This window comes from Neofelis nebulosa, chromosome 1 (genome assembly GCF_028018385.1).
Source record: "Neofelis nebulosa isolate mNeoNeb1 chromosome 1, mNeoNeb1.pri, whole genome shotgun sequence".
Taxonomy (NCBI): Eukaryota; Metazoa; Chordata; class Mammalia; order Carnivora; family Felidae; genus Neofelis; species Neofelis nebulosa.
Genome location: NC_080782.1, coordinates 204,276,721 through 204,288,858, shown reverse-complemented (window position 1 = coordinate 204,288,858; position 12,138 = coordinate 204,276,721). Strand labels below are relative to the sequence as shown.

The 12,138-nt window shown below is 35.5% G+C and overlaps 1 pseudogene; it reads right to left on the bottom strand.

Moving 5' to 3' along the window:
• Nucleotides 1–8,093: 8,093 nt before the first annotated feature.
• On the bottom strand, nt 8,094–8,869 carry LOC131491614 (nuclear transcription factor Y subunit alpha-like; annotated as a pseudogene).
• Nucleotides 8,870–12,138: the final 3,269 nt, after the last annotated feature.

Below are 12,138 nucleotides of genomic sequence, written 5' to 3'. Positions count from 1 at the left end.
TAACTGGTATATAATAGATGAGGAAAAAAAATTTTCTCACTCTTCTCAATAGTTTAATAAACTGACAGCTATTCAAGGGTGTTAGATTGTATATATGGCGTTTGTTAAACTTGATAAAGTGTTAAGTAAGCAGATAGGCTTTGGTGGGGACAGTTTAGTATCTAGACAGTTGCATAAACAAGATGTAGAAATAAAAAATTCAAGTATATATATCTTTACAAGTCCAAAATTGTCCTTTAGTATACCTTTATCTGTTTTCTTATGTTTGTTTTAACCAGTGTAGAGTAGTAGAAAAGCAAGTTGGGGAATGGGGTAAGGTGTAAGCAGATCATGGAAAGCAATGATGAAACATATTCTAATAGTTATTGGTGTAGACGTAAAGGTGGGACATAATGTCTTAATATGAACTTTTTGTAATTAACAAAATGGGTGATATGATAACTGGGAAAGTTTGGGGCCAGGAAAAGCTTAGTAAGAGATCTCCACTTTCTCAAATATCCTCCTCAACAGCTATGAGGTTTGAGATTACAGTTCGGCAGAAGAAAAAAATTTTGAGGCTGCACCCAGCTGAAAATATGAAACAGCTCATTTTCTTTTTCCAAAAGATTATTTTAAAAATCTACTACAAAGGGAAAATGAAACAATGAAACAATCTTTGGTCTAGACAAAGGATCCAGCACATGTACATTCCAGGCTCTATTCTGTTACTTACTTACTTACTTATTTTATTTATTTATTTATTTATTTATTTATTTATTTATTTATTTATTATAGTATCTATTTATTTTTTTCAGATACTACTTACTTTTTTATGCTGTGCTTCTGAACAGATTGTTGGTTTCAGTATATCTGAGATGTTAATCAATTGCTGGCACACTGAAAGTGCTCAACAAACAGTTGTTAACTGATGGACTGAGTAACTTCTATGCCAATCTAGAGCTTATTACATATGACCTCTTTTGGGTCTGGAATAGACTTGAATAAGGGAAACATCAGACACCATTTCCTAAATAACCATAATTAATTTGAAGAACACACACACACACACACACACACACACACACACTACATATTCCCAACTTGACATCATGAATCTATGACATAATTCCCATTTGATGCCAAAGGGAAACACTCTGCCTGTCTCCTTTTAGGAGACTGCCTCAGTAAAGCACCTACCCTCATCCAGAAACTGGGATATAACTGGGCTATATATTCCTTGATGACCACATTTCAGAGAGATTCCTCTAAAGTCTTTGAAAAATATATTTTGGGTTATAAAATTGGCAAACGGCTTTTTAAAAGATTTACACCTCAAAGGGATAGAGAAAGAACTCAAAAGTTTTCTAAAGTAAATGCTCTAAGAAAAGGGATGTAGGAGCTTAAAGTCAGAAGACTAAGATTTAGTCAAGCTAGGGCGCCTGGGTGGCTCAGTTGATTAAGCATCTGACTCTCGATTTCAGTTCAGGTCTAAATATCTCAGTTCATGGGATCAAACCCCTTCCGGGGCTCTGCACTGACAGCATGGAGCCTGCCTGGGATTCTCTCTCTTCATCTCTCCCTGCCCCTCCCACACCGGTGTTCTCTCTCCTTCTCTCTCTCAAAAACAAAAAAAAATATTTATTTAAAAAAATAAAAATAAAATAATAAAATTTAGTCAAGCTGAGGGAAATGTTAAGATCAATAGACATAAACCACTTGGTCAATAGACATAAACCACTTACGAAAAATCAACTAGAATCCATAAAACCATACAAATTTGCAGGCAAATAAAAAAGTTCATAAAAAGGATATTTAAATTTTCATTAGTTCTATGACCTATTTCTTATCAAGTGCATTTTGATTTCTTTCAAACTCAGAGAAACTGAAATTATACCTTCTAACACAATATAAATGACTTATCACTAGTTTGAAATTGATTATATTTCACATTGGGAACAATTTAAATCTAAAAGGACAAAGTATCATGTTTAACGTTGAACCTTGCCCTATAGTATGATTGAAATTAATTAAAAAAATCAGACTTTTTGTCTAATGAACTGTGAATAATGAAGTTTTATTAAAATTCCTAATTTGTTTAGGTACATGCATTGCCTAGTTACCCAATTATTCTGGCAAAATTACAAATGAAGAAAGTTGAATTTGTTAAATTAAGGAGGTCATTGAAGTAATTAAGACTGGTGAAGCATATTATTAATACTTTACAGGGGAAGGTAGTAATGCAAAATGTACCTGTTCCTTTATGTTCAGGCTTGTAATCGAAATGGAATTTATTTACTTAAGGCCTCAGAAAATAGTGTGTGTGGGGGCATGTGCGTGTGTGCGTGTGTGTGTGTGTGTGTGTGTGTGTGTGTTAGGTCATTATTAAGACTACAACTAAGACATTAAACAAGAAAATAATTTGGGGCTTATTCCATTTTATGAAGTGAAACAATGGCTTATTAATAAGTAGAAATTAGCACAAATAGAGATACGAATGTGTGATAACTTTTAGTTTAAAACAGACACCTAAATGAAAAATATCACCAAAAATAATGCATTTAAGAATATTAGCATTAGTCAGCCCAATTTCCCTTTTTAATTAGCTAATATGCCTGAGAGAAAGGGAAAAAGACATATAATGAAAGTGCTAAGGTAGTGTATATAGAAAAAAGGGCTGAAGAGTAGGAGATAAGAGAAATGAATAACAATACATAAGTACTTTAGGTACAAATCATGAAATTCACTTCAATTTGCATCACAGGAATTTGAGTAAACATTTCTTGTAGTATAAACTACTAATAACTACCATGTATCTCATAAAAATTCTGTAAAAATATGAATTTCTCATTTACTACATGTTTTGAAGTATATTTCTAGTTCAAGTGAACTTAAATATTTATAAGTGAATGACAGACAATTTTTCTTCCACTACAACATGGGGACAGGAGAATTGTAGAAACTAAGGTCTCATTTATCACTTTGCTCCCCAAAGCAGATTATGGATATTGATAGAGTTGTATCAGAGTCAGAGAAATGCTTTTACCCTGTTTCCCCAAGGTACACTCTCAAATAATCCAATGTTTTATAGAGGGTTGTCCCATAATCTGAAACATGTGAAAATGATTTTGTCTATTAAACACAACCACACAGCTGAAAAATTGAACTCACCAACCCAATTTACTTACTTACCTCAAACTTTGAAGCTGTGTTTTTAATAAACTTAAACTTAGCTGTCAAATTGGCTGCCCACCTATATAGACTAACATGGTATTTTCTGGTCCTATCTTCTAGTGTGTCAGGTAAGTAAGTGTACCAACTTCTCTTCTTCCTCTTTTTTTTTTCCCTAAAGGAATTTCCTCTTTCTTTTGTCTTTTTTTTTCCAGTTTTATACCCAACTCCATTATGAAGTCAATGATATGATTTATTTTACATATCTTTATTGACTCTGCTCTACATAAAAGTGTGATAATCACTAAAGAAATAAGCATGCATAAGACAAGGTCTTATCATTGAAAATCCCTCAGACAAGAATGAGACAGTGTAAGGAATGAGTATGTATCTGGGTTTGAAGGTTATACAATTTTGAGGATGCTCTTTAAGAAAAATGTCACAGGATACAAATAAAAAACCATGTATAGGCACTTCAAGGAGACTATGCAAGTGAGGGGTTCTGGGTCTTAAGTTTCACTTGTGTTATGGTAAATTCACTACTGTTAGCATTATAATGATGATATATACAAAGTACTATGGGAATGCAACTGGTCAGATTATTTTCTCATATACTGTTACCATCTTCTTAAAAGTTAGAGAAAGAAGTCTATTTCTGCCACCTATGGGAGTCAACTGAGATCTGATTAAGCAAAATCTGAGCTAAGGCTGGTAAATGAGAAGCAGTTCACCAGTTAGAATAAGAGGGAAGGCAAACATTTCAGACAGCAAGAGACAGACAAATGACAAAAAGAGAGGAATTTGCACCTTTTTAAAAACTGCAATTATACACAGCATGGTTGCATCACGAATGTTCGAACAAGAAAAAAAGAAAAATATGTATAGGCTGGGCACTAGCCTGTTATCACTTAGAGAAGACTTTGGTTTTTGTTTGCCATGCTAAGTACAATTACTATATATTTTAAAGCAGTGAAATGCTTAACTAGGCAGTTGTAGATCTTTTTTTGTAAACACCTCTAATTAAAATGACGTGTCACTCACCATAGTTTTTGAGTAAAAACTTATAGTTCATGCTGTGTGATATACAAATCATTTATTGTTCATACACTTATTATGGAATGTAGAAAAGATAAAAACTACCTCTTAACACTCATATTAGTTTACATATTAAATATAAATCATGTAAGGAACATTATTTGTTCAGTGACTAGATATCATTAAATCACAATGAAAATATTTATATTGCCATCCAATTTTTCCCCATTTATATATGTACTTCCGTTTGCTCTGGAGAAAACTGCCAGGCTAATGACATTTAGAGTGATGACAGAATCATCTGTCAGCCTTCTCTGTAATTCTCTCCGGGCCCTGGCAGACAAATACATTTTCACATGCTATAAAAAATTAAGTACCAAAACAATATAAAAATAACTTTAAGGGTCTGATAAAATAGGCTAAAGCAAGGACATTGAAAGTTAATGCTTCCCTTTCTGCCTAAACTTGCCTTATTCAATTTCACAGATTTTATAAAATGTAATAATTCTTAAAAACCTACAGAGGGCAAAGAGAGACTAGTTCTTTTAAAGGAAGATACAAATAATGTTCTAAATGTAATTGTGAATCATCTAGATGACTCCAAATATATTTGTCTTATCATTTAGGATGGTTCCCCCTGAAGGTAACCAAAACCCAACACAAAGTGGCTTAAATTATAAGTAGAGCTGTGGCAAGTCCTGGTTCAGTCATGGCTTTGCTGTATTTAATGACTCTTTGTTTATGATCGTGTTACTAGTATTAATGGATTTAGTATTAATATAATGGCTTCAGCAGTTTGGTTCTCCCACTTATGTCCTGGCAGGAAGCCCATTAGTTCCAGTGCTCCCAGCAAGAATGGCCACATAATTTTGTGTATGCCCAGTACTTAATCAGTGCCTGCCCAATAAAATACAACATAACTGTTCATTTAAATCAATCCTGCCCTTTCTTCCCAGCTGGGGATGTAGTCAATGTTTTCAGGTTGCACTGAGATACATGAGGAAGGAGGATTCTTAAACAAAAAGTTGAACACTATTCAAATAGTGCAAAAGGGAAATGAATCTTGGGCAATCAATTATGCTTATTGCAACTGCATAAAATTGAATGCCATTGCTTTATCTTCAGTACTCATTTATCTCCTGAAATTTTGTGATGACTCTGAATTTCTCTTCTTTATTTATTTTGTCCACAAATTACTATCCATATCTATACTGTGCTTGTTAAATAGCAAATCTGACTTACCTTCTCAATGTTTTTCAGAATGCCCTCAACTTTAGCAAAAAGTGTAAGTTCCATGGAATGGGCATCCAAAGTTTTTCATGGTATTTCTTATGACTTACTCACTGTACCTCCTGTTCCTTTCAACTATACTTCAGAATGAACATTGCAGGACTATAAACTATATGAGTTTTTATGCTTCTTTTGTTTCAATGCACTTGCATGCTTTTGCTATAATATCTGTGATCATTATTCCACCTTTCCCTGAACTTTTAGTTCTTCCCCAATAATCACAACTAGCTTAGATGCCTCCTTGTTCAGGAAGGCTTCCTGAATGCCAAAGGCTACAGTGTTATCCAGACATCTATACACCTGTATAGTGTAGTTCATGGAATATTATTAGAAAAGGTCTATTAGTGTGTTGTCATATGAGGAGATCTGTGGAAGAACTGGTTCATGGCTGTGAACTCAGCTCCTGACACACAGGTGCACTTAATAAATATTTGCAAAATGAAACTACTGTACATATACTAATAGTGGCCTCATGTGCCACCACATTGATCCTCATTTCCTATGTCCCAGTTTTACATGATTTATTTTATGTCTTTAAAATATACTATTTCTTTTCTTTTTTTTCCCTTCCTTTCTCCTGGAATTCCCTTATCATCTTACCAAGTTGACTCCAATTAACTCTTAAGGTCCCAGCCTAGAGTGTCATTGTTTTCCAGGCAGCTGTTTATGCCTCACATGTCCATGTTACGTTAGCCTGTTACACATTCATAGAATAGCCTGTGGTATCTTTCTCTTATAATACCCAGATTGAATGCATAAGGACTTATTTTATTTCCTTCTTTTTAATGCTAAATCATATTTCATTGTATGTATAGGCCATATTTTCTCTTCTGTTCATCTGTCTATAGATATTTAAGTTGCTTCCATATCTTGGCTATGATAACTAATGCTGCTGAACATGGGAGTGTATGTATATCTTCAAAATACTGATTTTACCTCTTTTGGATATATATCCCAAGGTGGGACTACTGGATCATATGGTAGTTATACTTTTAATTTTTGAGGAAACTACATGCTGTTTTACATAAGCTAAACCCATTTGTATTCCCACCACCAGTTTAAAAGTGTTTGCATTTTTCCAAGTCTTGCCAGTGCATGTTACTTCTTATCTTTTTTAAAGCTTATTTATTTTTTTAGTAATTTCTACACTAAGCATTGCAAATATCCAGTGAGAGAATTATTGGTGTATTCCTGTTTTCTTGGGTTAGTATGGATAGCAGTGAAGAAAGGATGATCTGATTGAGTGGGAGAGAACTGAAAAAAATTATAACTCTTAATGAGGTCATAGTAGTAAGTGTTAGGAAGAATTAGGAACTGTAAGATTTAGGAAGACAGAGAAAAAATATGTATGGCCAGAATATTGAAAGTTATGCTTTCAGAGATACAAATATAGAACTATAATAACCCGTAGCCACAATATTACAAAGTATATATTATTTAAATAGTGAAAACACTAGTAATACAGAGAAATCAGATCAAATATCACATAGATTTATTTTTATTAAATATTTCACTATTTTTAAAATGTCATTTTTAATGTGAATATGAGTAAGTAGCTTCACGTTTTACTCTATAAGAAATCAATCAAATCTTAAGTTGATATTCCTAAAAGTAGATTTCACAGGCAAGTTGGTTCCATTAGATTCTGGAAACAAATAAATTGATATTATGTCAAATAATTTTGGCAAGTGCTGCATACCCTACCTCCCCCTTAGCTATTCACAAAGCTTAAAAAGACTGGAGGGTCTGATAAGTCCTGCAGTATAGCAATCTCTTTAGTTTTCAACATGTATATTACGAAAATGATTACAGGACCCCTCCTGCCAGACTTTAGCAACTCTTACAATACTCTGAACCCTGTTTCTCAGAATACTCTTTGCAAATCATTGTTGTAAGCTAAACAATATACATATGTATGTATATATGTATGTATGTATGTGTGAGTGTACACAGATACCTACATCTCAGAGAATTTACTGTGTCCAAGTAACAAGATTGAATTTCTATGTCTGGAAGCTATCCATGAATACAACATGTCCATTCAGTTAGTCAAAATGAGCTCCCCAGCCAGGATGGATGCTCTTTAGTAAAATTCCTGTAGGAATGAGTGGGAAGGTTCTTTCCTGCTCAGTTGGGTGGTCTGCTTCCGCAGTCAACCTACGAGCCTGTGTCTTGTTGCTGGGCTGGAATGGGTCCCTTGATTCATCCTAATCTGTGAAATGCCAGTGTTATCCACAGTTTGAAATAGGTCTGGACTAAAAGGGTAAGAAAAAAGCTTGCCATTTCAATTTGTCAGACGTTGCTGCAAGTACAATACTGAGCCTCTTATTAAAAACTAAGTGGTCTCTGCTCTGAATGAAAGGGCTAAATGTGATTGTAAGTATCCCTTCAAAAGAGCTGATTAATTTTGCCCCTAAAATAGGGGCAAACAGTGGCAAGGAATGTAACCTTGATCACCTACATCACATGGCCTGGCATGAGAACACTCAGATGATCTGTACCACTGTTTGTTTGTTTTTTTATTTGTTTGGTGTGGTTCCTGCATGTGGGGGACAATCTTTTTCCATTGGAGAAAATAATTGCCCTGCCCATTTCACCACACTTCTGTGCTGTGGTATGTTTCATGCAGGTAATTCCTTCTTTCCTTCTGCCTCTAGTTTATCCCTCCTCTTACAAAGATGTTGGTATTATCTGGCATTCATATAAAGAGGCTCTTCTTCAAGCCTCTCTGTCCCAGGTAGAGGGATTCCTTGGATAGGATGCACAGATTCAGCACCAGGCACCATCATTAATTACCATCCCTCCTGAATTGACCATATAGCCTGCCATTGGTAGAGTTACAGTGGTGGGCCATTGCCCACTGCTGGTTTGTTGGTATTGGCCTCTGTCTGAACAGTCTGAGCTTCTGCCAAACTGGCTGCTGACATGGTGGTCACGCCTTGGTAGAGAGTGATGCCATCTGCATTAACTGGCTGATAGAAGATGGTCTGTCCTTCAATAGTCTGTGCTGCTTGCTGCTCCGAAACAGTGATCTGCTGCCGTGTTTGTTTCTGGCTGGCGCTGAAAGCTGCCTGCAGCTGCTGAATGATCATCTGCTGAGTAGGGTCCTGTTGGCCCTACACCTGCAACATTTGTCCTCTGTTTCTTCCCCAGTGCTGGATCTATCTCTACAGATCCAAGAAAATCTGCTACAAGTTCTGTGTCCCAGATACAGGTTCTTTGGTGATAATGTGACCTTGTCTACAAGGAACAGTTTAGGCAATGGCCAGTTGATGTGATTAATTGGCCAGTGATTAACACTGACTTATACCACTAATGGATGCCCCTGGACCTGCTACTGAATCTGACAATCTACTTTGTTGACATACATATTGCTATTTGCTGCATTCTGTTCCATGGTCCAATTAAGTCAGAATTCCATTCACAAAAAGCTTCACTCTGGAGGTCCCAGAAAACTGTGAAGAACACCGCAGAGTTCAAGGGAATTTGTGGCAAGACCCCTTTGCACGTGGAACCTACCTGGACCTAATGGTGAAGGAGAAAGGGACACATCTCCACTTGGCACTAGCATTCTGCAAGGGTCAAGACCCCTCAGTGTACCTGTTCTAGTGGTGACATCCCTGCATGGGACTGGCCACTGAAGGCCTTCCTTGGACTGGAATGCCCAGAGGCACTTACTCATGGGCTCTGGGCCAGGGCCACCAACCTCTCTGCATATCTGGTTAGTCTCAGCTCAACTCTAACGGGTTTTTTTTCAACATATATTTATAGGCACACCCTTCTGTACACTGGACTGTATTAACTTCTGATGGAGATACAAAGATATTTAAGCAAAGATTATTCATAAAAACCATCTATAACACAGGAGGAAAAGTGAGAAAAGCACAGAAAATTCCTATGAAAAGACAAACTATGAGATAAAAGAAAAGTAGAAAGAAAGTTTTAGGGATATTATCAGAGTAACAACCCTGCCTGGAAATCAGAAAATAGAGCACAGAAAGAGCGATATTTGAGCATGATTTTTAACATGAAAAAGATTTTGATCAAACAAGTGGGGAAAGTATGGAAAACAGATAGGGTGTCTTCTAAAAAGTAGGATAACAGTCCAATTTGGCCATAACACAAGATACATATAAAGAAATTGAACCGAATTGTTGCTGTGTTCTCCCTCAAGATTTGCTTTTTTCTTTCTACTTCTCTGTTGCTCTTTTTGTCTAGTGTGGGCTTCTCATTGCAACCCCTCAAGTCAGTGCTTCCTAGGTATCTGGCCTGTCACACTCATCCTTAGAGCTGACATCCACAGCCATGGCTTCATGAAAACCAGACAGGCTGAGATGTCCATCCTAAACCAGTCTCCTAAACTCAGACCATTTCACCAAATTCCTCCTAGATTTCTCCCAATGAATGCCCCACAATAACCCTAAAAACATTATGTCGATCATTTCCTCACAAATCTATGTTGCCCTGAGTCCCCTAACTTAATCTATAGCAATAAAATGCTTGAGAAAAACAATAAGGAGGAATCCTTAGGCAACAATAATAATCATATGAGGTCACATCTCTAGACAATTTAGAATATCCCTCAGAAATCTTCCACCCAGAGGAAATGAGAGAGAATGACAGCAATCTACTCTAAAGATGGTTATACTGGCAACGGAATTTCCCTGAAATGTGCTTCTGTGAAGTGGAAGAAAAGAGCAGAATAGATTTTCAACTTTAAGGGGAGGCATGCAACACTAGCTGCATAATTTGCAGTGCTCAGTGAAAGATGAACAGTGGGCTCCTTTATTTAAAAATTATTAGGAATTATCAAGTCAGCAACAGTAGAGCATTGAACTGAGTGTCAGTCCCTTCCAAGTGCCAGCCCCGGGCGACTGCACAGCCCACACACCCTGAAGGCATCCGTGTGTGCAAGCCCTATAACCTGCCAGAATTGGTGAGTTATAAAGTACTTGGGGTTCACAGTAAAGGACAATAAGGTTATATTAAAGATAGGAGAACATTCATAGAAAAATTTTAAAGAAAAGTAAAAGAAAAAGTGAGCTGTACATGAGAAAAAAATGTGACATCTAAATGTCCACTATTCTGTGCATCCTCTATTCAGTTCTACCATGTAATTGCCACAGGGACGGTGTGAAATACTTTGTAAATATTCACACCAATCAAGGGCTTGTACTTTTACTTTATTAACTCACACCATCCCGCATTCATATCTTTCCTCACAAATATGTTTGACATTTATTCATGTATTTTGTGATCGAGAACTCTCATTGTGCCCGTCAGTATTTGTCTTAAGCTGCACGTGCTTATTTTAAAGAAAATATTCATGAGGCTCCTATGAAGCCTTGGTTTCAATTCTGACATCTTATCTGCAACTTCCTTCATGATAACCTCAGAAAAAAAAGCTTATTATTTCTGTTCATATTCTATTCTGCTCTTATTTAATTCCTACCATTATCCCTCAGTGGTACAAAGTCTTCCATTATTGATCACGCTATCTTTCAAGAAGTAGTGAAAGAATCTTCTGTTGTTTTATTCACTTTCAGTGCTGCACATCTTCATAGCGTCAACTGTGCTTTTTCAGTCAATGCATTTTGCCCTTTCGGTTTTACTTCATTATTTACTCTTTTCAGTGTATGAAATATTTTCCCAGATTTAAGCAAATTAAGCATCGATGCAAAATGTATGTCTAGTAAGACATCTATAAAAGAATTCTGGGAATATCTGGGATACATTTGTGTATCATTGTTGACATATATGCCCCCACTGGTCCAGTTTTGATCCCTCATCATTGGAACCTGTCAATCACTGTAAATTGTATGTGGGTTTTATAATGTGAGGATATTTCCCAGAGGCTAAAACAACTGAAAGTCTTGGGCAAATGGAAAAAACAAACTAATAAAGAAAGAAAGAAAGAAATTCAACAAAAGGCATGACAGAATGTGCCATTCTGTGTATTTTTACAATTTGGATTTTCAATGCTCTGCCATACAGAAAGATGAAAATTTTTACTACTAAAATTCTTATGGTGAAATGGTTTTTAAGTTTATCTTGTTTTTAGAAAATAAATACGGTAAATTAAATATCCTGAAAGATACCAGGGAGAGAAAGCATAATGCCATGCATTTTGTATGGTTGTTAGGTTATTATGTTTTTAATAAATGGTGCATGTAATTCTTTTGATACATAATTTTAATGGCATGTGTAGCCAATAAATGTTTTTGTAATTCTAACTTCTTTTGCATTGTTTGCTATTCTGGTCATGTGCTACTTTCTTTTCCAATATTATTATATTCGGTATCTCTTTTCTGTTTCATTTCATAATTATGAATGAGAAAAAGCTTATTAATGAACATCATTCTAAAATTAAAAAAAACACAAATTAGAAAATATCCATATATACTTTTAATTTTTCATTAATTCTCATTAAGCAACTAGTGTCCATTATCCTATCATGAATCCTGTAATGGGAGTGTTTAGCTCTAAATCATGTGCACAGTAACACAGTCAGAGTTTCCAATATTTTATAAGCTCACCACATGAGTTCCAAATTCATATTTTGCTGAAGGATCTGAGAAACAAACCTGTAGAATTTTGTAGAAACTGTATAAGGACAATCTAAATTATAAAACATAATTTTACATTATAAAATTGGATGTGTTTGGA